General features: G+C 40.3%; 1 protein-coding gene across 1 annotated transcript in view; it reads right to left on the reverse strand.

The window, feature by feature from the left end:
• Positions 1-27,301, reverse strand: part of sema4c (sema domain, immunoglobulin domain (Ig), transmembrane domain (TM) and short cytoplasmic domain, (semaphorin) 4C) — a 96,817-nt gene that overhangs the window by 37,946 nt on the left and 31,570 nt on the right. Inside the window, exon 2 of the mRNA XM_086112086.1 lies at positions 21,060-21,219. The gene's annotated coding sequence lies outside the window, so the exon portion shown is untranslated. The remainder of the gene's footprint in view (positions 1-21,059; positions 21,220-27,301) is intronic.

Genomic DNA, 27,301 nt, shown 5'->3' on the forward strand with positions numbered 1-27,301 from the left:
CTGGGGCTACGTTATCAGAGTTAATTGCGCTGGCAATGCCTCAGACGCCAATGCGTTCGGAAATGAATGTTGAGGCAAGGACGATTCAATAGCAGTATGCTGTAAATGAACAGCTTTATACCTAATGAACGTGTCAAGTGTACAGCGACTGCGTGGCATTAAAAGTCAATGACAGGAGTCCCAAAGGCAGACTGTTTGTCTGACATAAATTCAAAAAGTGAAGCACAATGAAACTCAAGAAAGAAAAACATCACCTCTGAACAATGAGTTTGGTGTCATGAGTTATTGTGTGAATATATTGGATTTACATTTTTTTAATGACAAACTACTGCAGCTTTCTTTAAAATAAAATGTGGCATCCAGTATTTTTTTTCAAACATGGCTTACTGTGGAGCTCATATTGCATTATTGTGGTAAATTGAAGCTCATTACAGGTTTCACACTTACGATTCAACTTTACATTGCATTGAAATGTTAGCAATCAGAAAACTGAAAAAATGTAGTGTCGTCTGGAAGGGCTAATAACATGTCTTTGTTGATCAATGATCAAGATGATGAGAGCAAAACGATGAATCGATCACCAAATACATGAAGCCTGCATCCAGTATTTAAGATCCGTGATTGAATGTCATGAGTTCTTCAGGATGGCCATGTGTGAGGTGTGACCCAAAACCACGATAAATGGCAATATGAAGTTGTGCCTTGACTCATTCCCTTAAAGGGGAAGTCATGTCAAAGATTTTCTTTTCAACATTATGTTTAATAAGTCTAAACGCCGTATCCTGATGAATATTGCGTTTGTGGAATATGAATTGAGGAAGAGAATGCACCCGGTTTTAGCCATCTTGGGGTTTATCACTTTCTGTCGACATGACAGTTGCTCAGGGCTCAGGTAATGACTGGTCGTTACCTGAGCAACTGTGATGTCATTTTTAGCCGACAGCAAGTGGCAAAATGGCTGTCCCCTAAAATGCACAAAAAATTGGGGGACTTTGTTGCTTAATTCATATTTCACAAATGCATTATTAATCCAAATACTGTGTTTGGACTAGTGGGGGTGCATAGAACACTGTAAATTTTTGAGTTGACTTCTGCAAAGACTATCCCGTCAATTTTGAATTCTGTCTCTGTAGTGTTTTGAGCAAAATGGTTTTCAATAATGTAAACTGTGGAGGCTTCTGTTGACCTTTCACAACCAGCACAAAATGTCAAATCGTTACTAACTGAATGCAAAGCACTTTAACTGTTTACGTCCAACAATTTTGGGTCCTACATCCTTATCCCCATCTCACCTACCTCATGTACAGTAGATGACATTTCCTAGAAAAAAATGTGGGTGATTTGCTTCACAGGTGGTGCAGGAAAATGCAATTTGAAGATGTGTGTGTGTGAGAGTGTGTTTGCATGCTTTTGTGTGTGTCAATCAAAACAAAATGACTGTTATTGATTCCATGTTTACGAAGAAAATAAGAGGGTAAGTCCAAATCAGATGATGGTTATGTGCTGTGAAATGACCATTCTCAAATGCTACATTTGTGTGAAATCGGCAAATCTGGGAATGCACGCGACTGGCTTTATTGGATCGATGCTGGAGGCCTTAGTGGGCGGCCAAAGCTTGAGTGAGCAGAGAAGACATAGAGATGGGGGATGGGGGTTGGGAAGTCGAAGGGAAGGTTGAACAGATAGAAAAAAAAGAGATGAAAATTGAGGGTGCTGCTATATAAAAACCTACGGGAATTTTCCCTCTTTCGAGAACTATGCAAAGGGGTAACAGAGTGAAGTGAGCATCCTGAAGGCTGGATTAAGTGAAGATTCTTCTGCATGTTCAAATAGGGATGAAGCGGTCTATAGTTTACATTTACATGAAATCCTCATAGAATTTCCCAATATACAGGTAATAGTTATTAATAACAATAGTTTAAAATTAAAATTATTACAATGGGGTGGAGGGGAGGAAACACCCCCGAAAATGAAACTTTGGTACGTGGTATCAATTGAGGGTTATGTTTTGTTTCCCATTTTGCACAAGATGGGAACAACATTCCAAACAAAATTGCTTATCTTTTGTACAAACTGCAACCCATTTCATGACATTTTAAATGAAGCACAAAACTCTGCAATCTTCTGCAGTAAATTCTCCAACAGATGATTCTCAATACCAGTGGTTCTTGACCTGGGTACCCAAGGGTTTCGGTGAGTTGTCTCAGGGGTTCGACGGAGCCTCTGCCAATGGAGGGTAAGACACATGTGACTCAACATGTTAATTAGTTGTGACACGCCCGCTTGGCCATCACTGGCTGCAGATGATCACATGACATGGCTTGTCCAATCAGTGCTGTGGGAAATTTAGTTCGCTTAGTAGTCAACGTGTGACTGTCGTGATAGTACGTCATATAGTTTAAAAAAAGTATACTTATCTCTTGAAATTTTATTGACTTTTTTCTGTTTTTAATAAATGTGTGTTTTTTTAAAAAAATATATCGAATCTATAATTTTTTTTTTTCACTCATGAAGGGTTCGGTGAATGTGCATATTAACTGGTTGGGTTCAGTACCTCGAAAAAGGTTAAGAACCACTGCTCTATACAAAAAACACCTATGAAATTAATTACAAATGCCTATTTAATTATAACAGCCTGAGATGTTTTGGGGGTGGGGGTGGGGGCAAGATCAATAGTAAGCCATAAATGGCCTTTCGTAATTTTACCCACCCCTGCCACAAAAAAAACCACACACCCACACACACACAAACAAAGCAACAGATAGACAAACGCACTAGGCACTCCAAAGCATAGAATGGACTCGACTTCTAATCGTAATGCGGCTCAGTGCGGAAGGGGAATAATTTATGGCGATTAAAAAGAGTATTTTAACAAGATGCCATGTGGCTTTTATTGGCGACTTTAATCTCAAAACCAATGTCCGACTAAAATTGCATCATTTGTCATTCGGTTGCACCTAAACAACTTTACAAACACATGATTTATTCTTTGAATCAAGCCTACTCTTATGATTTCTCATGATGCCGCCATAGCTAATGACATACATCCCAGGTCTCCGCTGATGACCACATTAATGCAATTGCATTGTGTCTGCACGCTGCCTCTGTGAGGTCCTGCAGTGTCACCTCATTTAAATCATCTTTTCGAGGCTGGTGCTGTTGTTGAGGCTGCTTTAACTAATGAGCTGCGGCATGGCAGCCTAAATAATATCAGTCACTACTCCACAAGAAGAAAGCTCATTAAAGCATCTACTGAAATGCCACATGTTCTGATTAGGTTTCTGAGCCTGTGTGCATTTTTGGTTGGAACACACACAGACACACACACACACACACACACTGTCGTGTACTTACTTGAGGTAAGATGACTCCCTTAAGGGAGAAGCAAAGTAGTGGGGTTTCGTCAATGTGGGGGCGGATGTCGGGTGGGGTGGGGGGGGGGGTAGGATGAGGGAGGTTTTCAACTTCATTCTTCAAGTGTTCTTTTTCTTTGTTAGTGTGCAAGTCTTTTTACACTGCCCTCCATCTCACCTTTATTTTATCCATGTGTTTTCCTAACAGCCGTTTCCTTCCCCTCCTCCTCCAACACACTCCCAGCTGATTGTCAAGCCACTGTCTCACTTTTAACCCCCAACCTCTGACTTTTGTGTGGGTTGCAGTGCTGGTCTACAGCTATCGCGTAATGTCCATTAACCCGTGAATGCACACACACATGCGCACTCTCTCTCACACACACACACACACACACACACACACACACACACACACACACACACACACACACACACACACACACACACACGCAGTAAACGGCAACCCCCACCCTGTTCCTTCCTCTTTCGCCTCCCTGCAAAACAAACACTTCATCTAGCATCAGCTCTCTTCCTTCCTTCCGGCTACCCCTTCCGCTCCAAGCCAAGCCAGACATCTTTCACTGCTTTTCCAGCATTAAAATGAACTTGGGATGGGCAAGTACCAATAGAAAGTATCGGTATCGGACGATAATAGCCTCATTTCAATGTCTTGGTATTGAGGCGATAACAGCCTTATTCCAATGTATCGGCCATTCACGATGGTATTGGCCGTTTTACTCTGAGGAACTAAATGGCATGCACGGATTACAGAGCATATCCATGTCAAATTATCAATCCTCTCATATGCCCAATAAAATGGAATTTATGAAGTTATATGTAAATTTATAAGGTTTACAGAGATGAAAGTGGACTTTTCTGAAAATCCTGGGAAAATATATAAATAAATAAACACACACACACACACATACACACGCGCGTGCACATGTTTTTTTTTAAAAATCATCCATCAATTGTAATCATCCATCCATTCTCTGATCCGCTTTATCCTCACATGGATTGCGGGCGTGCTGGAGCCTATCCCAGCCGTCGGCTTCGGCCAGTAGGCGGGGGCCCTGAACTGGTTGCCAGCACGATCAGAAATGGGAACGCCATTGTCGTGTTTCACGATGAGGTACTTCTTTTTTAAGAAAACAATAAGTTCCCGAATACTTTACACTTTTTCTAGCAGCCATTCAGCACTTTCAGCCAGTCCTATTTTCCAAACGTCTCTGTGTCATGCTTGATGGCAAAGAGTTGAATCTCTTATTACACTTTAATTTATTTATTTAGTATAAAGGACTACAGTTCAGGAAGTGTTCGGCTTTATTTTGCAGTTTTGTTTATTCATTCCAAATAAATCTTAAATTCAGAGTTAGTTGTCTTATTTTGGACTTAAATTCTCTGTTGCAGATTGATTGTGCGGTCTTTTGTGAGAAATAAATTAAAGGCCTTTTTTTTTTTTAAATTAGAGACTTACTGGCAACAAAAAACTGGTTGGATCAAACAAGTTCACACTTTTTGACCGAAAAATACGATGCAATGTTCCTCCTCACATTGAGCAATAGCTCCACGAACGCTAAAGATGCTTAATTATAATGGCTGATTTAAAAAAAAATAAAAATAATCCAAGCGCCATCAAGGTCAATAGTCATCATGAGTGTGAAACTCAGCCAGCGCATTCTCAAATATTCAAAAGAAGAATGTGCAAAGGAAGTTACAAATAATAATGTTGCAATTAAACAAAAGGAATGGAAACCTGCAAAACTAATGAGAAATATGTATTATACATACATCAAAACATCCATAAAAAGAAAAAAAAACTCTTGCTGACTGAAGAGCAGTTTCAGACAGCTGTTTTTGTGCTGTAGAGTTGTTCAGGATATGTCGCTCCAAACACAATACCCTAAAAAATGATTCGTTGCCTTATGGTAATTTGTGACCTAAGTTCATCCCCACTTTCATTTTTGTTAGTCTGACGGTTAGAACGGTTAAATGCAAGTTTCAAAACATACCATAGGTGCCTAGAGAGAATATGCAAAATAATTTCAACAACAACTAGGAAAGCATTTTTTTTTCCAGCTGTAATATTTGGATCACAGCTCAGCTTTTAGAATATACTCAACTTTCTCAACAACATCCAAAAGTGATTTCGATCCCAGCATCAACACATTCCACCTGGCAGGTTTAACCGAACGTCTGGAATATTAATGCACAAGTGTACAGTTGAGTCAGCTGATCTAGGTTCAACTCCAGAGCAAAACAACTTTCACTTTCCCCATAAAAAAATAAATATACCACGTTACAGAACTCTCTGCAAAATTGATGATGTGAGATGTGAAGTCAGAAACGCCAACGAGGACTTTATTACTTCTCACTTAAATACTGAGGGAAAACACCAGGTGCTTTATAGCGCTTTTACTCAATCGGCAGATAAGAGAAAGGCAATAATGCTGACGAGAATTAATTATGAACGTTCAAATGATCACTGCCACGAGTGCTTCTTTCATATCATACAAAGTCCTGGTTTGGAAGTTTACCTTCAGAATAGGCATCCGGATTTGTTGAATCTCAATAGTCCAAAGTGATTAGTACAATATGACAACGCGTCGTAACACGCGAATGTAAACTGTGAAGAATGGCGGCAAAGGGTATTGGTTGTTGGCTAATAAATAGCAATCGACAAAAGTTCCCCCACTGGGCGTTAATTAAAACTAACGCCGTTGCACATAAGAGGGCAGCAAACGGGGTGTAATAATGACACGTACCGCTATTTGTTGCGATGTTGTGATGGTGAGCATCAGAAAACGATGTGGTCGACTTGATGGCAGAACGTATCTGAGTGATGCAACTTTTAATGTCTTTGTCGTCTATGTTCCTTTGAATTCCGAAGACTACAGTTGACCCCTTTGAAAGTCCATGTGTTGTGTTTGCGAACCCTCAGAGAATTTTGATGTTATACAACCTATATATTTCTTGGTCCTATCTGTTGATTATTGGTTAATAGTAGTAAATATACATTAAGTGAATGATCAGTTATTGTGCTTGTATGAATGACGTATCAGTTTATTAAAAAGTTGAACATCTGGGCAGACGCATTATGTTTTTCAAGGTTTGTTTTTTTCCATTTTCAAATTGAAAGCAGTTCATACTGAGGGACTTGAATGCACCATTATAGGAACAATGGATGCTCCAATGCTCGACACACCAACATTTACAGTCGACATATTTGGAATGAAAGTCCATCCATCCATCCAACCCTTTTGTGTGAGAAACACATGAGAAGGGTGTCTTTATTTTGCATGAATAGGATGCATGAGTAAGCCTAAAATGACATTAAGTAGCGACCATGTCTGTGAATACAAATGAACACTTAGGCAGTAAATTCGAAGCATTGTACCGTGGCACCCTAATGTACTGTGCAAGATGAAGAGATCATTAGGGCACACATGTAACTATCCATTTTAATTCGTCATAAAATTATGTGTTGATTCGAAATATATCTTTGTTCATATTTTTATGCCAGAGAGGCAGCAAAATTAAATGCTTCCTTCATTAGATAAGTGGTGTTGAAAATGGATGGATGGTGTATCGTGGCGGCAGCGTGTGAATCTATCAAAGATTGATCGTCAAAGACAGTTTTGATCAGTTCCCCAATGGGTGAACAAAATCTCAGAACTGGTTGAAATTAAATTATCACCAATCAGCAAAGCACCCATTAATGTTCATGCACCAAAGCACATTTACTATATTTGCATTTTATGACAGATTTTCTAAACAGCTCAGACGCATCCACCCGTTCAAATGATTTACAAGTAAATGGCACCGCATTTCCAATAAAAGTTTAACTTGTATGCGCTTGCCATAGTAATTATCTCAAAGTGAAGCAAAACCTATCCCTGACAACCCATTTCTACTTGATGAATGTCAGAGAACAAATCCTATGGGACTGCATGGTGCTGCAGTTACTGTCTCCCTGCAGCCAGCCAGCTTTTATGGTTACCCCTCCAGAAACTCTGCGGGCCTTTGAGGATTTTCTCCTCTCATCCCTCCTCTGGCTGATGCTTGCACGGACATTCTCTTTCCCACTCACCGCCTTGTCTATGTCATGGTCGGTTGGTCAGGTGTGGCCGACTTATGATTCTTTGATCACCTCTCTGATCTCCTCCATCATTGCCAGAGGCACCATCTGATTACAGATGAAATGGATCTGATTTGGGCTATGACCACAGGCCAAACACCTGTTCGGACTTGACAAATGATAAAAAGGGATGTCGAGGCGGGATGAAACCTGTGAGGTTGGCTGTCCATATAAACGGACAGTAGGCCATCTGTGGTTGGGATTTAAAGTACATTTTATTTACAATCTATGCTGCGGTATGGAGATGGTGCACTTCTATCACGTTCCAAAATAAAATGTCACCGCAAATAGGAATTCATTTATTTATTCATTTCATTTACAGTGAATTTTGGATAATAGATGGGTGGATTGATCACAAAAGTCTTACAGCAGATAAAGCTAAATATCATACACTGCAATACAGACGTAGCTGGCTCAAACTGTCAATTGTACAATGTAATATATTGAAGTATGGATCAGCATGATAGTACAACATACTGGCTATAAATTCTGGTCTAAAGTAGGGACGGGCAACTTAAAATGATGGAAGGGGCCATAATTGTTCATCAGTGCTATTGGGGGCCTACATAGGACCACACACCTCCTAACCACATGCATGACAAATATTTGAAATGTACGAGCGCACAGTATGTGCAAAATACATGCACTTAATGTATTTTACTCTTCATAATACAAAGTACATTTCTTCTCAATGCATGAATAAAATATTTGCAATTCAACAACACAGCTTTTAGAGGCAAACAATAAAATAATCACATACTGTGATTCTCCCCACCTTGCGCAAAGGGGTCTCTTGCATTAAAATTACCATTCAAATACCAAAAAAAATAAAATGGATGAAAAAATTGCTGCGCACCAAACCGACATTAAGTGCAAGAACTCCTGTTCCTTTTTGTGACAAAAATCAATTCACACAAAGTTTTATTATTATCGAGGTACCATTTCTGTCCTGCAAATCCACAAAAAAAACAAAAAAAAAAAAACCATCAGGCGTCCTCATGTTGTAGTTTAGGACAGTATAAGACCCGGCACGATGCCATGTCAGCCTTCTCAGGGTGAATGTTGACATTACAACTTAATAATAATAATAATAATAATAATACATTTTATTTATAAGCGCCTTTCAAGACACCCAAGGACACTTTACAATAACAAAAAACACAAAACAATACGGGTTGAGCAGCGGCAGCCAAAACGCGCCAGCGTTCACTCTTAAAAGTATATATTGGAACCCTGCTATTCAAGAGGGATAGTAAACCCAAACTATTCAAGAAAAAAAACACAGCTAAAGCTCCAATATAGATTTTCCGCAAAAAACATGGAATTTGCTTCTCCTCAAGAAAACAAAGACAATTATTATTTTTTTTTAATATTGAAAAAAATCAGCAAATGGTGCTGAGCAGCAAGTATTCTGGGGTGTACTTTAGTAGAGGAAATATGTTTCTAATTTCCTGCATTGATCCCTACATAAATGCTGTGCGTGTCATCTCTGGTCTCAAGTCTTATTATACACCTCTTCATTACTGTAGTTAAACATTGGATTGGGCAACACCCCTTTCTTAAATTGTTGAACTTGTGTTTTATGTTTGTTTGTTTTTTTCAGTCAAATGCAAGTATATGTTGTGTTATATGATGATGAAAAAGAATGCGCTCAATTCACAAATGTCATGGAAATGTTTACGAAAGCATGCAGCAGCTCCAAATCATAAACTTGATTTATCCACGGGGCTAAAGTAAAGTCTGTCAACAAATGAAAGATTTGCTATGATTTTACTTTTGTGGATTATGCAATTTAGAGCCAGCTATAATTAAGAAATCCACTTTCTGAACACTGTTCCAATGACTTTTGTTAAGCTCTTGCTTACATATCGATTTATTTACTTCTTGATAAATATACATTTCTTTTATTGTGTTTTATGTTTTTGATTAGTAGTATGCACAGCACCTGATTACAACTGTGGTTGCTCTTTTTTCAAACTGTTTTTTAAATAAAGTTAAATTTAGTTTTTTAATACGTAAAAATAATCATCAGTCATGACAGAACTTGATCCAGTGCTGCACACCAAAAAACGGGTCCATCCAAAATTGTTGCTAATGTGGTTGGTGTTTGGGTTTGTTTGTTCCCGAGCTGACAAGTGAAAATGACGTCAAAGTGTGAAACTATTCTCAGCTGTCTGTGCGGCGCTGATCACTGGAGCAACCTTTTTGAGCAAAACCCTCAGAACTGTGTCTAACTGTACTCTGATTAGTGCACTGTATGCTTTCTGTCTAACACTTAAACTCAGACAGACAATGTCAGCAATTAGCTTGTGAACATAAAGAGTCACATATTTCCCTATGGAGTCTGCAAGAACCAGAAGAGAGTAAAGAGAAGAGTGGATAATTGTCTTGGATTCCTCAGAGTGACAGGAATTCAAATCCAAGAGAATACTAATGCCTGTCTGTGTTGCACAAGCAACAAGACAGCTATTTACTAACTTTATGAGGTGATAGTATGCTCAGTGTTTTGCACCACTTCAAACTGCCCAGAAAATCAATTTATGCGAGTTTAACAAACTTCAATCAATGAAAAGCATTCTCTTTTCCCCTAGTTTCAGTTTGAGTGAAGACATTCTAGTGTTCACGGACAGCTTTAATCAATGGATCTCAGCTATTCTGCTGGAGGTCCATTTTCTCCAATCACTGCGGCAACTAATCTCACTCAGAGTATCTCTCAGGTCCCTCTGCTGGAAAGTGCTGATCAGGATCTTATAGAAGCCTCTCTCTTGTGCAGAGATTGAGCAATATTGCTTTAAAAGTAAGTGCACCATCAGGATGCCTCTCTTGTTACGACACAACTTGTAAAAAGCAAAATGCCACCTCAGCATGTGATTTGTGCAGCGTTCTGTATCGGGGATACTTGTTAGTACCCCCATTATCGTCTTCGCACTGAGGAGGGTGCCTTTTCAACTTTTTATATCGACCACTGACACCAAAGAGAAATGCAAATCCCCAGTTTGAAAGGTTTGTATTCAAAAGGGTCAACTTCATTATCTCTTCTAACAGAATAATGATCAAGTCAACATCAGTAGATATCACCAATTCAACTGTTGATTCTGATATTGCTAGCACATGCATTTACAGTCACGTGATCATAAAAATGTTTGTCACAGCCAGATAGGGTATTTCGAGTTTGCTTCAGGTTGCCGAGATAAATGATGTCTGATTTGATTTATGAATTTGGGGGAAAAAAGTAAAAACATGATACAAAAGAAATCTGTAAAGAGAAACTGTCCTATGACCCTGACAAAGTATGTGTCTGCCACTGCCATCCCTTCTCGGCTTGACCTTGTGCTTGACAGTCCGACCATGTTGTTGCACACGGGAGTGCAGTTAGCGGAGGTAACATCCCCGTGCACTCAAAACTTGCCAGCAGCGACTCTCGGCCCCAGGGATGCCGGGCTGCAGTAGCTACCCTCGAGCCTCTACATCAATGCACATGTAGCCCGTACAGGTATGTGCTCGGATGAGTCAGATATACTGGTCAAATGCAACGCTCATCACATGTATGGACGTGCGCGCACACACACACACACACACACACACACACACACACACACACACACACACACACACACACACACACACACACACACACACACACACACACACACACACACACACACACACACACACGCACACACACACACACGCACACACACACACACACACACACACACACACACACGCACACAGTTTATCAGGGGTGGACCTATGGTAAATTGGCTTTCACTTGTAGTGCTTTTTCACCTACAAAGTGTTTAAAGTGCTTCACAGTGACTTCTCATTCGTCTTCTGATGATTTGGCATTAGGAAAAACTGGGGGTCATCTCAGCCGTTTTATATAATATAATTTTATCTTCACATAGTTTAAGAGGGGAGGGGGAGACCCTTTCTGTCCCAATACACAATGCAAGGTTTATAGAGACATGGTTAGGTGAGTTTGTTGAGGGAGAAATTGTGAGTCATGAGTTCAACTCCGGGTGGCCCGGTGGTTGACTGATTCGTGCAGGGGTGCCCATTACGTCGATTGCGATTGACCAGTAGATCGCGGACTGGTCCCAAGTCGATCCGAGGGGTGTAGAGGGGGAAAAACCAAAACATTTGTGTCTCTGTGAATGTTAGTAATATATTTTTTGTGTTAATGCACATTACACCCTAATCATTCTATCAGTCTCACTTTCACAAAAAGTATTTAAAAAAGACAACAAAATAAAGCAGGTATCTTTAACCTCCGGTGACGTGTCACTGCGTCACCGTAAGTTAGTGCTCAGCAGTCTGCAGTTGCAGCTTGTGATCAGAGTTTGTTTTGTACAATTAAACGAAGGGACGGGCAAAGAATGGGAGTCTGGAGGGCCGAGAGAAGCATTTTAAAACGGTACGCGTGAGCTAGGATCGTTAACAGGCTGCAAAAGTGAGTAGCATGCCTTCTTGTCAGGCTGTTGCTCATCATGGCGTGCCAAGGTGCAGGGTCTGGCCTACCTGTGTGGAGTTTGCATGTTCTCCCTGTGCCGGCGTGGGTTTTCTGCGGGTGTTACGGTTTCCTCTCACATTCCAAAAGCATGTGTGGCAGGTTCATGGAACACACTAAAGTGTCCCTATGTGTGAATGTGAGCGCGGTTGGTTGTTCGTCTATGTGTGCCTTGTGATTGGCTGGCGACCAGTTCAGGGTGTACCTCGCCAACTGCCCAATGTCAGATTAACTAGAACAGACAAATGCGGAGTCATGCTCTCCCTTCCACATTCTTCTTGATGTATTGACCTAACCAATTTCACAGGTCAACTCCAACATCTAGAAAAGTCTTCATAAAGCGGTAACTGTTTACTTCCGATAGTGCATCCATTTTTAGTACGGTTAAAGTTGTCCCAAAATGTTGGACCTTTTAGTGAATGTTACAAAGTGCTCCTCATGCACCAACGCACTAATGAAATCACTCCCTCCAGGCCAGGTTCCGACAAACAAACAAGAAAATTCCCTCTATATTGCTTTTCAAGCACTCACCAAATTGTATTCTCGACTGTATGTTTTAGTGGTTTAATTAGCTTTGAATTATATAAACTGCTTTCTTGATGCCTGTAGGCAGTCAAAGTAGTGTGTCAGTACGGACCAACTGTAGGGTAGGAATACAGAACACGTCCACAGCCTGTCTTTGTTTCTGGCCCTCAGTTACTGTGTTCTGGCTTAGCGAAGCTGCCCACTGTTCTCCTACGGGGGTTATTGTTAAGGAGTGCTCTTTTCCTTTCACGCCAGCATTCCCTGTCCTCAACATCTCCTTATCTTATTTCTTCGGGCATTTACTTTCACAAGAGTTCAGAACATCATGCTGAGTCAGGATCCCTGGAGCTCAGTAAAGTGGCGTTGGGCAGAAAGGTTACACCAAACTGGGGACTCCTACAGAAGTGACGGAAATACTGTACATGTCAACAACAGGATGCTGTTGAAAAGGACTCAAAGAGATGGAGAGGACCAATTACAGTTTTGTATTTAAGGTGGTTTAAAGCAACTTTGTGGCATTCTGTTCAAAAGTTTAAAATCCATCCATCTGTCCCACTTGTCCTGGACACCCATATTTGCGTCTTGTTGAACATGTGAAATATCCTTGCGAAAAGAAAAACTGTTTGTGACCATTAAAAACAGTTGGTAAACGTCCGGTGAATGTCTTTGCGAGGAAAACAACATCCGCTCCCCTTGCAAACCTTCGCTGATCATTGGGATATGGCTTTAATAAACTTGAAATGGAATACAGTACATGTCTATATGATAACGTCAGATCATGTATTCTTTATCACTTCTATTGTTTTGGAATGCTGTCTTGCAATGATGTTGTGTAACACTTACAAAAGGTTCTCTTCCTTGCGCTAAGTAAATACTGGACTCTCTATGTCTATACTCTGCATCCACACTGACTGCTGCATTGCTGCCACTTCTCCAAATTTAGATGCATGTAAATGCTCATATGTACTGTATGTCAGGCATATGGATAAGGTAAGATAAGATAAGATAAGATAAGAAAAATAACAGTTTTCTTATCTTATCTTATTCATATGCCTGACATACGTATGAGCATTTACATGCATCTAAATTTGGAATGCTTCTCTAAATTTGTATATTTGGCCAACAGGGCTGCCCAAAATGTCAACTTTTAGTTTTGAGCTCAAAACAAAAAACCAAAAAAACAAAAACCAAAAAAACAAACAAACAAAAAAACAAAACATTGGGGAACCCAGCAATAGGCATGCTTTTAAAAAATGCAATGTTTAAAAACTGATGATGCTTGCAACAAACCTCACCATTCATGATTTGTGAATTCGCATGGTAAATTATGTTTTTCAAAGAAACACATGGACAGTACATCGGTGTATTTGGATGTATGTGAACAAATTAGACAAAGATAGAAAGTGTGGTTATGATTAATGATTTGATAGTTTTTTTCACTTTCGGTCATCAAATTAATGTTGGAGACCCGGTCAAGGTTACGAGGCAATAAATTCAATTAAACATAAATTATCATCATTCAAATAGCATTTTCAACAGCTGGGTAAGAGGCTATATTTTATCCCTTCCCAAAACAAATCTGGATTAAAAGCTTGGCATTGCAATATTTTCACGGGGACCAGAGCCAGTTGATCTGATGTGGATGTGCGTATTTTTGACAAATTAAAATTAACATCTAATAACTAGCATGCAGCTTCCAAATTCATAATTAAAAATACATCTACATAGATGTACTCCAGCTAGAAGGCACCTTAAATTCCAGAGGTGTTTTTTTACTGTCTTCATTTTAAAGCACTTAAGGACTAAAACTGTAAACAAAAACAACAACAACAAAAAAAACTCATTTACACTTACACTTTACAATGCACTGCTGACTCAACAAATTCTGACGCTGCCTTGCTTAAAAGGCACGCAGAAGAGCCAATGAAAACTGTGAATAGGCAGCAGTTTGATGATATTGGGCAGAAAAGATGCAAACAGAGCAAAGTGGGTCAATTCATAGAAAACGCATGCATATTCAGCAGATCTTTTATTTTACAGATCAGGGCTACTAGACTAAATTCAACTTGTATGAATGGCCGTAGCAGCCATTGCAGAGATATTGCGTATAACGGGGTTCCCACTCTTCCACTTGCTTTTTATTTATGGACCTTTTAAGGACTTTTGAGGGCTAATTTAGCCATTTTTAAGGTCTTATTCTCCATTCAGCAGCGGATTCACGGTGGAAATAATGCCCGCTCAGCAATATGCGGGCTGAACAGAAAAACACATCTCACTGAGCTGGTGTTCAAATCACTGCTGCCAAAAGAAGGGCACATCTTTATTTTTAGGGGCAATCAGCTAACCCTTTATTTGACATACTGTATGTCAAATTTTCATTTTCCTACAATGAAAACAACTTGAATTCATTCTCAAATAAAGTACACTAAGAATTTTTTTAAATTTATTTTCAAATAAAAATATAATTTTAAGGATTTTTATTGATTTTAGATGCTTTCCCTGAAAATCAAGTACAATTAAGAACATCATTTTACCACCTCTTTTTTATGGATTTTTATGAACTTTAAGGACCCCTAGGAGTCCTGTGGAAGGAAAATGGAGGCATGAAATAAAGGCGAGGGGGGGAAAGCAGTCAGTGGTGTGCTTTGATGTTTAAACCGAGGGTCGATTCGAACTTGATTGGGTCCATTACAGAGGGAGGCGATAGATGAACCACAAGCAGCTCTCCTCCAAACTCAGTTTTACATTAACCACTACCTGCTCTCTTCAGCACATAAAACGATCAATAGCAATGTGACTGTAGGAGAGGAGTGCCTGCCTGGGATGGATAGGCAAATATGAGGGGAAAGTGTTGCAGGTTTACGGGAAGATAAGCTGGGACGGATCGATAGAGAGACAAGGACTTCTGCTACAGGGGGAAAAGAGGATGGAGGAGTGCTAAACAGCCAGTTTACACTTGCCTACATCATCAAACTTCATGCATGGAAACCTGTGCGGTGTGCGTATGAGGGCACCTTGGTTGCCATCATCTTTTGCTAGTCAGGTCTTTTTCTTTGCAGACCTTTCACTGAAACTCTCTGTTCAACATTGTACACTGACGTAGCATTTCTTAAACCCTTTTATTTAAACTGACAGTGCCATCTATAGGAGTCAGAAAAAAATATAACAGTTTCATTAAGCAAATATGAAGCTTCATTTTCCCATCTCTGCCTTTCAGTGACTGTGGAGACCTTCTTCAGGTGTTGCACGGGGCTGTTCACAAATCGGTTGTGACTCGAATTGAGAAGCTATAATTAGCCATTAAAAATGAAAGCTGAATAAGAATTTTCGGATTTGAGTCAGAATGGGTCAGGCCAACAATACTAACCCGTGCGTAGTTTCCAGTGTAATTTATCCCTTCTCTTGGATTCCCTCGCCACCACCCTCTATCATCCGCTCTCTTTTTCCCTTCACAACCCCCCAAAATCATAGGAAACCACCGAATTTGTGAAGGTTGCTACAGTATACTGTATGTGGAGGGTGCACGCCATGTATGAAAGCGTGTTGCCCTCAAATCAGCATTAAATTCAATATTTAAGCAGTCAATCAAGCCGAGCTACGCAGAAGCACATGAATGTTTGAAAAAAAAAAAAGACAATATTGTGTGTAGTTGCGACATTTCCAAAGCTTTTTCTGTGGACCAGACGCTACTGGAGGTGCCGAGGAGTAAGGGAAGCCTCAGAGTGGATCAAACCTTTTCTGTTGCCGGTCCTTCTCTCTGGAATGACCTTCTGTTAAATGTTAGGCAAGCTCCCGCTCTGTCTATTTTTAAAACTCGTTTGAAGACATATCTTTATTGTGTTGGCTATTGACCTACTATGAGACTGAAACTGTTTAATAGTTTTTTGGTATCAACTGTATATGAGTTACTACCATTAATTTCGCTTTTGAATTTACTGTTTTCAAGTTCTTTTGTTGTATAGTTGTTATGATATATGTAAAGTGGTTTGTTACCGCTGCACCCGATGTGAAATGCGCTGTATAAATAAAATTGTATTGTATTGTATTGTATTTCCTGTGGAATCTACACACATGCATTGTTAAGCATGGCACTATGAAGTTGGAAAATAAAGCAGGGCGATACGGCTGAAAAAAATATCACAATGTACTTCATATCAGCCAAAGTAGTAGTAATTTTTTGTTTACCTATTCAAAATACGAACCTCCCGCGCCAAAAAAAATAAAATTGATTACAGATAAAACAACCATGCAGAGGAAAATTACAATTCTAATTACAAAATATAGATGTATTCCAAAACTATGCAACAGGTGAATATAGCACTCAATATAACACACAAGTTAAAGCAAACGCGCTATGTTGTCTTTACTGCATTCAACAGGAAAATGCGACACAATTTACACTACACTAATGCAAGATACAAACCAGGAACACAAGAGTTGCCTTTTTATGACATCATTCATGTCCAGGTATGACAAATCAACGTATGCTTAATCCAACTGTACATTGGTGCAACAGTTAGATTAATCATAAATGTATCAGTCATGCCAGGATGAGGCGCGGGGATGTGGAAAAGGGGCAACTGTCACTATTACGCTGGTCACTTGAGAGCTGAGTTCAAGAAACGGAGTCAGTGCAGTGTGCCTGTGTAATGGATACCAGCTCGTACTGTGCAAAAGTGTGTTAGTCAAACCTCACTCCTTGAGCGAGAGATAGCGGAAGCCTGTGGGGACTCGACTCTCAACCCAGAGGCCGGTGGAACCGTGGGTTTGAGACTAAGGCAGGACTACCGTCACGCATGGGCTCTTTTTGGGTGGAAGAGTTAAGCGCTACGCTAACATTGTATTAAAAATGAATGAAGATTATGTAACTGCAGCATGGCTACTATATGGGCCCCAAATATTTGATTTTGGGATTGCTTAGAGGAGCATGGATGTAAACAACATTGGACATTGCACTACATTACAACATACAAATCAACAGTAAACAGTCTTGCGAACTGGTTGCACTACCACATTTTTTGGGTGGATTTTTTTTCCCATTGTATATTTTTTATTGAATTGCATTTGTAGTTATGTTTTGTGTATTTTTGGGGGGGTTCATTGTTTTTATTTACAAAATATACATTTTACATATAGTAATTGGGCCAGAGAAAATTGCTAATCATAAAATAAAATTGCCTGCATCTGGAAAGAAAAATATACATCATTAAGCAGAAGCATATTCTTTATTATATAATATTCACATCAATAACTGATCATGCATTGTTTCTATTGTATCCCTCACCCAAAAATTGATAGTAAATTTTGTCTATAATCAGTTTTGATAATAGATTCGAATTAAATTAGTGTATATATCTAATTATAAATAATACATCAATTCACATTCCTACTAAACAATATTTCCATTCTGACAATCTGGCAAAGATTTTTACTGACGACTATTTTAGCACTTTGGGACAACACAAATATGGGTTAGCTGAACATCTTTCACTTACCCTGGGGTCGATACCAACTCTCTGGAACAGCAAGTAAACCTCTCCAAGTAAGTCTATATTCGGAGTAATAAATATCGTGGCCTTCTTTGAGTCGTTCGCTTCGCAGCTCACAGCCTGGTTGATGTAACATCGATGCTTGCTCAAAGCATGTGAATAAGCAACATGTATTGTGCGACAGTTCTAAACAAACACAACTTGAAATTTAGCGATATCAGTGTCTCTTTCCCGTCCTTGAAATGAGAGAAGTAATATGCTTCTTTGCAAATGTGTTTAATGATCTTGTGCTGCTATTCATACTGCTCATCGGCTTTTCTTTGTGTACAAATATGTACGTGAAATACTCGGTATGGAAACAACCACGTCGAACAGGCGAGCCTTGGCTACAAGCAACTCCTTTTCGCAAAAAAAAAAAAAAAAGGGGGGGTTTGATATTGTCCACAGGATGGTTGTTTGGTTGTCTCCGCAAAGCTCATATCAGAATCCCTTTAATTTATAAACAGAATATTTTTTAAAAATGAATAGAAAATCAATTTCCGCTGTATTGCTACTGTGCACTCTGGAGGTACAAGGGAATAATGAACTAAGTAGATGAAAATTTGCAGCAAGGTGAATAATATGGCCTTTCTGGAGTTGGGGTGCCATTTGTACGCAGAGTGTGACATGATTTTTCGTGTTAATGCAACCAGTGACAACTCAAAATAATCAGTTTGTAGTCATTGAAAGCTGCCCCGCGATTAACTGGAATCCAGTCCAAAGTGTGCACAGCCTCTAGCCCAAAGTCACCTGGGATATTCTCCAGTTCACCCTCAAACCCCAAAGAAGACAAGCGCTATCAAAATTGGATAATAATTGAAAGCCAAAAGTGTTGTATTGCATGTGTCTACAAGGTTGTGTTGTCACAAAACGTGTGAAAGGGTACGCTGTTAAGTGAAACATTTAATCTGCTTCTACCTGACAAGTGTCAGGCTGTTGTGATGTATATAACCTCCACCATCTTTGCTGCATTTCCTTCACCCTCCATTTCCTCCCTTATCTCATCTCCCTGTCACAACTCCCTCCTTTCCCCTTTTCTCCCCCCCCCCCCCCATCCGAGCCTGTTTTCCTCACTCAGGCTCAATGATGGCATCCTGTCTGAGGAAAACCTGGACAACCAATATCCTCCATAACTGTGACAGACAGAAGGATAGATAGCAATTATTGGAGTGGACGTGAGATAAGCGCATTGGGACTCAGAAAGTGAGGCAAACACACCGACTTTGAGTTCAAATATGGATTGCTGAATTATTACCCGCAAGCTGAATTTCCCCTCACATCTTTATTTTCGGGACATGCCTGTTGATTGTTCTTCACATGTGCCTTTCCGGATGCAATTAAGCAGAAAATCATTTTGCTCCTGAACCTCAGCATTTTATAACTGGATAAAAATGACTTTTTTTTTTTGAGGGAGTCACTTTACTAAAGTCTGCCGTAGATCCTGTTTGCCCCATCAAGCTGACAACAGATTGTAAATAAGAGAGTCATTCATCACGGGCATAACACATACACCCAGCCATATTTCCTCACCTCCTGTATGCTGCTATGACAAGGACATAGGTTTGGCGTCAGCTCCGAAGGGGAATTGGGACTCGTAAATAATAAACTGACTCTCTTCTGGGGGTTTTGTCGATTTTATGGTTAAAACTGCCACCAGCTCTTCAGTACACTCCGTCCATAATTGAAGATGCAAACACCTTTGTGTTTCGAGGGATGGCCAGGACATGGATTGTACTGTGCAAACGCCATATTAATGAATATCACATGGAAATGTAGTCACAGATATATTAAAAAATATATAATAAGCTTGAGGTTCCATTTTCCAACAGACAGTTGATGTTGTCCAAAAAGTCGCACATTGACAGACAAGACCTGCTGCCTACTTGGTGTCGGGAAAATTATTTATCACTGAAGAATTCTCATGAAGACTTTTAATGTTCAATTGTCAAGTCGGATATTGGATTATTTTGGTTTTTCCGACTGGATAATAATAATTGCTAACATTAGCATTTCGTCTAATAAAACAAACAGCAGGCAGCATAGTCGAGTTCTGATTTTTGTTCTGTTGTTCTGATGCATGTTCTTGGGCTTCTTCCCACATTTCAAACATTTGCATGTTAGGATCATGTAAATCTCCAAATTGTCTAGAAGTCTGAATGATTCGATTGATCGAAACCAAGGTTGCGCCGAATTGCACCACTGGCTTTTGTATGTGGGGAAAAGTAGTGGTAAACTTGAATTTGTTTAGAATTGTCATCATTGGAGGGCCATTTTCTTTCCAAAAGGTGAGAGTCAGAGGCTTGGAACCCTACATATAAAATACGATACTGGTTGAATTATGAGCCTTTTTTTCCTTTTTAGTTGACGCTGCCTCTTTGTGGTTTATTTATGATTGTTATTTTTGGTGGTCTTTGGCTCACAAAGAAGTTGATGTATCTCCCAAAATCAAACTGGATGCAAGAAATTAACACAAAAAGGAAATTCATCTTCACTAATGGCGGTGCTGCAGACCAAATTTTATGTTCGTATATCCCCGCCCCCCTCCCCCCTTCATTTCAACTTCACTTCAGTTTTTTGTGTTCCATCTGCAATGTTGCACCATCGCTATCACACACATACACACACAAATGCATACACGCACATGCACACACAACCTTCAGTATTTTCCTAAATGAAATGCTTTCAGATCTGGCATCCAATATCTTACCTCACCTTATTTTCCCCCTCTCTGTCTCTCTCCGTGTCTTTTTGTTTGCCTCTTTCTTATCTCCCGGCTCATGCCCCGCTCTTTACTTTCTCTTTGTCTCACACTAAAATGATTTCTTCACGGGTGTACCTGAAATTGCCTGTAATTTCCAAGTCCTGTTTTGACAAGTACCACCCTCCCCCCATGGATTTCCTTTCCATCTGCATATTTACACCCCCGATGCGCGCAAATGTGCGCACACACACATTAATCTCACAAACACACACACACACACACTCTTCCTTTCTACATTTATCACCTGGATTTGTGAACAGCACAGATGTTGATTTTTTTTTTTTATTCTTCACCCTTTGTTCTGTTTTCAGGTCCGTGTTTTTCTTCTCCTCCTCAGTGTGTCTGTGAGCTGTCTTCCTATACGTCCAACAGGGAGACTCTATTCAGATGAAGGTCACATGTCACTAAAAGAGAGGGCACAAACATAGGGGCAGTGAGTAAAGTCAGGGAATTTAGGCTCATTTAAGTTCTGCATAGGTGCTTTCATCATTTATTTTCCATATATGTACATGTGTAAAACACACACTACTGCCTTATCCGCAAGTTGTGTAGACTTGCACACACGTGGTCTCATGTAGGCATGTTGAAGGCACATTGAAAGGCAGATCACACAGTCGCCCAACTCCACAAACTCTACGAGATCGATATATGAACCAAGACTGGCAGATATTAGGAATGAAGACTTCAGCTCACGTTCAAAAGATGGAGAAAATGACGTAAATTTGCACATGAAAGTCGACAATAGCATCTCTGATGGTGTAGCAAACGACAGGAATGGGGATTGCATCGCTCTGCACAATATATACCCTATGATTGACTGGTGACCGGTCCATGGTATGCTCCACTTTTTACCTGAAATCAGCTGATATAGGCTCAAGCTTCCCGCATCCCTGAACAGCATAAGCAGTACAGAAATGGGATGGATTGCGGTTGATCACACATCCACACACAGTTCCACCCAGCCGCAGCCCTGAAGGCTCACATCGAGTGGATCCTCATGTTCACACTGCAGATCAGGTTTTATATGTGCATGTGTGCTCATGAGCAAAGACCAGGATCAGCAGCATGTCAACATCAATGGCTCACGAGACACAATGAGAGTGCCAAGGGCCATGCAGATCCTGTCAGTGACATAGGGGCTGGCTTGGGTTACATAGAGGCAGTGAACAAAGAAAGAACCAAAAACCTCTGAGACCATCATACTTCAGTCACTGAGGTCAATAGACTAGCTTCTGGATGTTCAGCTTCATAGCATTGTGCCATATGGACAAAAATAAAATAGATGTGCCGGAGGTTTGATTGATAGAATGAAAGAAAATGTCAATTGTGCAGAAAACCTTGACATAAGTCCATTTACAAAGAAAACTATCAAGGGAGTTTAAGTAAAAACACTTTTTGTCTGGGTATTTGCTATTGCTATGATTATGACATTACTGTAATACATAATGAATAAGATCTGTGACGGAAAAAAAATAAAAAGACAATAAGATGGGCGTTCCAGTGCAGCGAGAGTGTGTTCTTTGGCACGTGCACCTGACAACGTTGTTTCTAACTCAATGCCGGCTGCAACCACTTCTAAGTCAGGCGCATGTACTCAAACGTCAGTATAAAAATTCAAATCATACCTATGGCTATTGGTTTTTATGCTCTTAATGTATTCTAAAAACATCATAAGGACAGTCGCCACAACAGAAATGAGTCTATCGTGCCGTTCATCTATTATCGCGGCTGTCGTCATTTGCCGTGATTGTCAGAAAAGCTTGATTCAATGGGCAAACACTTTTACTGTGTAATCTTATGCCACAGATGCCAAGAGGTGGCAAACTAAAAAACAATCATGTGGAATTGAATCATATGTAGTCATGCGACACTGCAGAGGTATGGTGCGAAATTAAGTCTATGAAAATGAATAAATAACGAGGTGGGTGAATGCAATAAACAAATATTACTGCTTTGGGAAAGAATAAACAAACAAGAACAAAATAATGATTAATAAAAGGACTTGCTGGGTAAGCTTTCAAACCACAACCTCAGCAAAACACGAAAAAGACAAAAATTGAGAATCACAGATTTTTAGGTTTCCCCCTTAATTCAACAGCAATGACCATTCGGAAAAGGTTCGTCGGGCTGCGTATGCCACTTGCAGCCCAGTAGTCGGCTGCTCGAGGCGAGACAATGCAACGGCTAGCTAGCTATAGCAAGTGCAGCAATCGGCTTCGACTACGACCTGCTCAACATTTTGTGGGATCGCTCTAACTCAGGAATCAGAGCCTCCATCAACAATTTCAGATCTGCACAAATTAGTATGCAAACAAATGATTATCTGACGGCATGGCAGCACACTGACCATCACAGGTGGATTGTTCCTAATTAAGTGAGTCATCCACACATCAGCTTTCCACCGGCTTCATCCGGGAGATCCGAGCAGCCAAAATACTGAAAGGCTCTGCATAAACACGCAAACTTAAATATGCATGCGTCCACGTGCGGAAAGACTAATGCACTCCAAGCGAGGGCTCTAAGCAGCTACACGCGAGAGAGGCCAAAAAATGAGAGCGCGCAAAGTGGTCTAAAAGGGATTTTAAGCACACCAAACACCCTGTCAGAGATGCACGTGCACACACCTTCATCTTCTTTCTGCCGGTCTGTGTGTTTGACAGTCAGCGCCGTGAGGGACCATGTGGCAAGCAGCCAGAGCCTTGTGAATCAGCAATGACTAACAGTTTAAACCCGCACTTTCAGCACTAATCACGTGCTAGCAGGTGGGGGAGGACATGCTTTCATGTGTGTTAACATGTGAAATGTGCATTTCGAACAAAGCCTTAAAGTCTGTTAATATGTGAGCCAGCATGCAGATATGATACAAAAGCCTTGCCCATCAGGCTCACTTGTGTCAACTAAGACCTTTAATTGCATTGCGCCTAATTTGATATTGTCAGAGCTGACAGCCCCCTGATGAGCTGAGTGAAAATGGAGCGACAATGTAACCGTCACTTCTTCCAACGAGCCCCGACAGGGGCCCGACTCGATGCTCAGTTTGATCCCTCCGCAAGACAATGCAATGGGATGCTAATCGGATGCAGAAGCCCAAGATTTGAGCGTGTGCCAAAGTGCTGGAGTTTGTTCACGTAACCGCACGTGCCCATGCCAGGAATGACAACTATAATAAGTGAAGGACTGGAAGAGGCATGTGGCAATAAAAGTCCAACAAAATGGCATGCCAGTATCTATTAGAGCTGAGCACTCTCCGAGAACGTTCCTGATGACACACAATCACGCTCCGTGTTTGGTGAACATCTGGCCAAGGGCAGAGTGTACTCCCACCTCCCACCAAAATTGGTCTGCAGTGAGGCTTTACGGGCTTTGTCCTCTGGGGTGATTTAGTCATAAACTTTGACCACTTTAAGTGTAGCTCATTACTGCAGGTTGTGATTTATCAGCCAAAATTGAGGTGGTTGCCATTTGCTCAGGCCATTATCAGCGCCGCAGCCCGACAAAGTCAATCGGCACAAAGATTTCTCATGAGAGTCGTCCATCCATACTCAAGTAATGTATCGATTAGTCAGTGTAGCATGTCATGACCGATATAAAGCTAATGGTGACAAATTTACCTTTCCATGCATTTGAATCTCGCTGCTGCTCCAAGGTTATTACTGGTTAACGAAAACTAATTAAATAACTCAAACTAAAATTGCAAAACCATTTTTGTTAATGAATTAAAATATCAAAGAAAATGCTTGTATAAAACCGAAAAGTAATTGGAATTACATCTTAGGTTCATAAAACTAACTAAAATTAACGATAATTTCAGCAAAAGTGTCCTTTGTTTTCAACTTTGTCAGTTAATATCACACATGAGCTTTTGGGCTTTATTTTAACTGTATTTGCATTGGTATTGCTGTGTGTCCATAAAGAAGAAGGAAGGTCAAACAGTTGTTTGAGAATTGTATTTTTGAACCATTGTTTGATTATCCGAAACGCTCATCCTCAAGAGGGTCACGTTTGCATGGCACACCGATACAAACACCCATTCGCGCTCATATTCACACCTAGGGACAATTTAGAGTGCCCCATTAGCCTGCCATGTTTTGGAATGTGGGTGGAAACCAGAGTACCCGGAGAAAACCCACGCAGGCACGGGGAGAACATGCAAACTCCACATAGGAAGGCCGGAGCCAACATCGAATCATGCACTGTGAGGCCGACGCGCTAACCGGAACACCACCGGGCTGCCCGCTAAAATAAAGCATTTTCGACAAAATAAAAACATAGTGTTCATCAAATGTAGGATTTTCAAGATAAGTGTTGAGATTTTATTTGGCAAGATTTTTTTTGGGCTCCCGATACATTTTCAGTGATGGGTCCACTTCTGAAAAGCAACAAGTGAACATGTGATATGGAATGAAAAGCATTTTATCTGTCATGATTCGGTTTAGGGACCAACAGGTGGCACTGTAGGGCTCCCCCGGCAGCTGCACACCTGTTGGCCATTTGCTAATTAAGGCTTTAAAAGGACTCCCAGCCCGAACACTCAGTGTCGGGTCATTGTTGCTTTTTGCTACTGTCATGTGTGTTGTTGTTGCTTCTTGCTACTGTCATGTGTGTTGCTGTTTGCTCTTAGTTTCTGTCATGTTTAGTTCATCGTTATGTTTTAGCTTTAATCATGGTTTTTGTTTGATACTTTGGACTTTGTTTGTTTTTGGATGTAGTTTTCTTTGTTTTAAATACACCCTGCTCCTCCCTCCTGCCTGCTTTTTGGGGTCCACCACCACCTTGCTACGTGACATTATCAGAATCATGGCCACAAAACAAGATTAGCCACAGTGGCTTGTGAGCACCCATAATATGATGTGAGCATTAATTTACGCATTAATGACAATGTAAGAATAATAATCATAAGAATATAGTTCATTTACAGAGCGCTTTTTCAAAAGATCTCATCGAGGCTTCACGGTTGAATATGTAAACAATAATAAAAATAAAAAAAATCAAACAATGAAACTGATTTTTGCAAAGCAAACATCCATTAAATTGGGGACGTACAGTGATGTGTGAAGTGTCAATGATTAGCAGAGGTTGCAGCTTAACTGTTCATACAATATTGCCTTTATTTTTTTGTCCATTTTAATTTTGGTGCAAATGCTGGAAAGTAAGGTCAAACCTTTTCACTTCGTGCCTTTTACTCAAAGATGTAAAATGACTGCAGAAAATTGGTGGTGAGCTCTTTGCTATTTTGATGAATGCCCTTACATTACCGTCACCACAAGAAAACACACACTCCCGGCTCCAAACTTTGTAAGTGCAGCCTGCAGCACAGATGCCATCAAAGCCGCTGGCATTACAACCAGCCAGGATGTAGTGACTGGATTTTTGCAGTGGGAAAAAGTAGTTTAAAGCAAAAGCAAAAAGTACACGGATTGTTTTTGGCTCCTAGGTTACCCCCCGGCCCTCTCCCCGCTCTTTGTTGTAAAGTTGTGAAGCGTAATTTATTTGGAAGTAATCGTCATAAAAACAACCTGTCAGCGGTAAAGAGTTTCAACAATTAAAAAGAAGCTTTATTATATGTTGACCGTGACCTTTTCATGACAAGGTCCCAATGTTTGACTCATAAAAGTAAGCTCAACAAATCCTTTCTGCAAAGACATGCACTAGGATAAAATGTGCAGCATTCCGGCTTCCTTCACTGGAGCGCTTTGGCTTCCGTCTGTTTTTCCGCATTGACAATCAGTCAAAATCAACAACTTATTATTCATTCATACTAATACCTAAGTGTGCTCTATTTATAGAACGTACGTGAAAAGGCATTTTATTTCATATTTTAATCCCCCCCTCCAGTTATGGCTGAGGATGGTGAGGTTATGCAGAACATTTAAAGATTCTTGAATCGGCCCAGCGGAAATCTAGCCAGAAAGTACACCTGCTCAAAAAAAGAAAGGGAACACAAAATTAGCCTAATCGAGTTTGTGGTTTTATCAGTTGCATTCAAACGTTCATCAATTCACAGAAATTGTATCCGTCTGTGATCTAAGTGTTCATTTTGATTTGAGGATGATTCTGAACCCAGTCCGCACCTAGTTCATGACGGCATTTGGGTTTCCATTGACTCCTCCTTTGTCCTTTGGGAATAACATAATCCAGTGGTCCCCAACCCCAGGGCCGCGGACCGGTACCAGTCTGTGGGTCATTTGGTACCGGGCCTCACAGAAAGAATGATTCATTTTGGAATCTGTTTTAATTTTGAAAAATTACCGGATTCTCTGTTACATCCTTCCCTCTACAGTATGTCACTCTTGACACAGGTCAAGGCGCGCTTCTCGGTCGCGTAACACGTTACTGCTAAAATGAAACCCAGAAGCTTGCAAAATGAGTATAAAACAAATGCCATTGGAAAGTTTCTTTGGGAAGTGGAAAAGGTCCAGCCAGGAGACAAAAGAGGAGCCTCTTTCTAGAAAAAAGAAGGCTACATTTAATAGACAGTATCCGGAG

The sequence above is a fragment of the Hippocampus guttulatus genome, chromosome 5 (assembly GCF_054856545.1).
Source record: "Hippocampus guttulatus isolate MCC_2025c chromosome 5, RoL_Hgut_1.0, whole genome shotgun sequence".
Classification (NCBI taxonomy): domain Eukaryota; kingdom Metazoa; phylum Chordata; class Actinopteri; order Syngnathiformes; family Syngnathidae; genus Hippocampus; species Hippocampus guttulatus.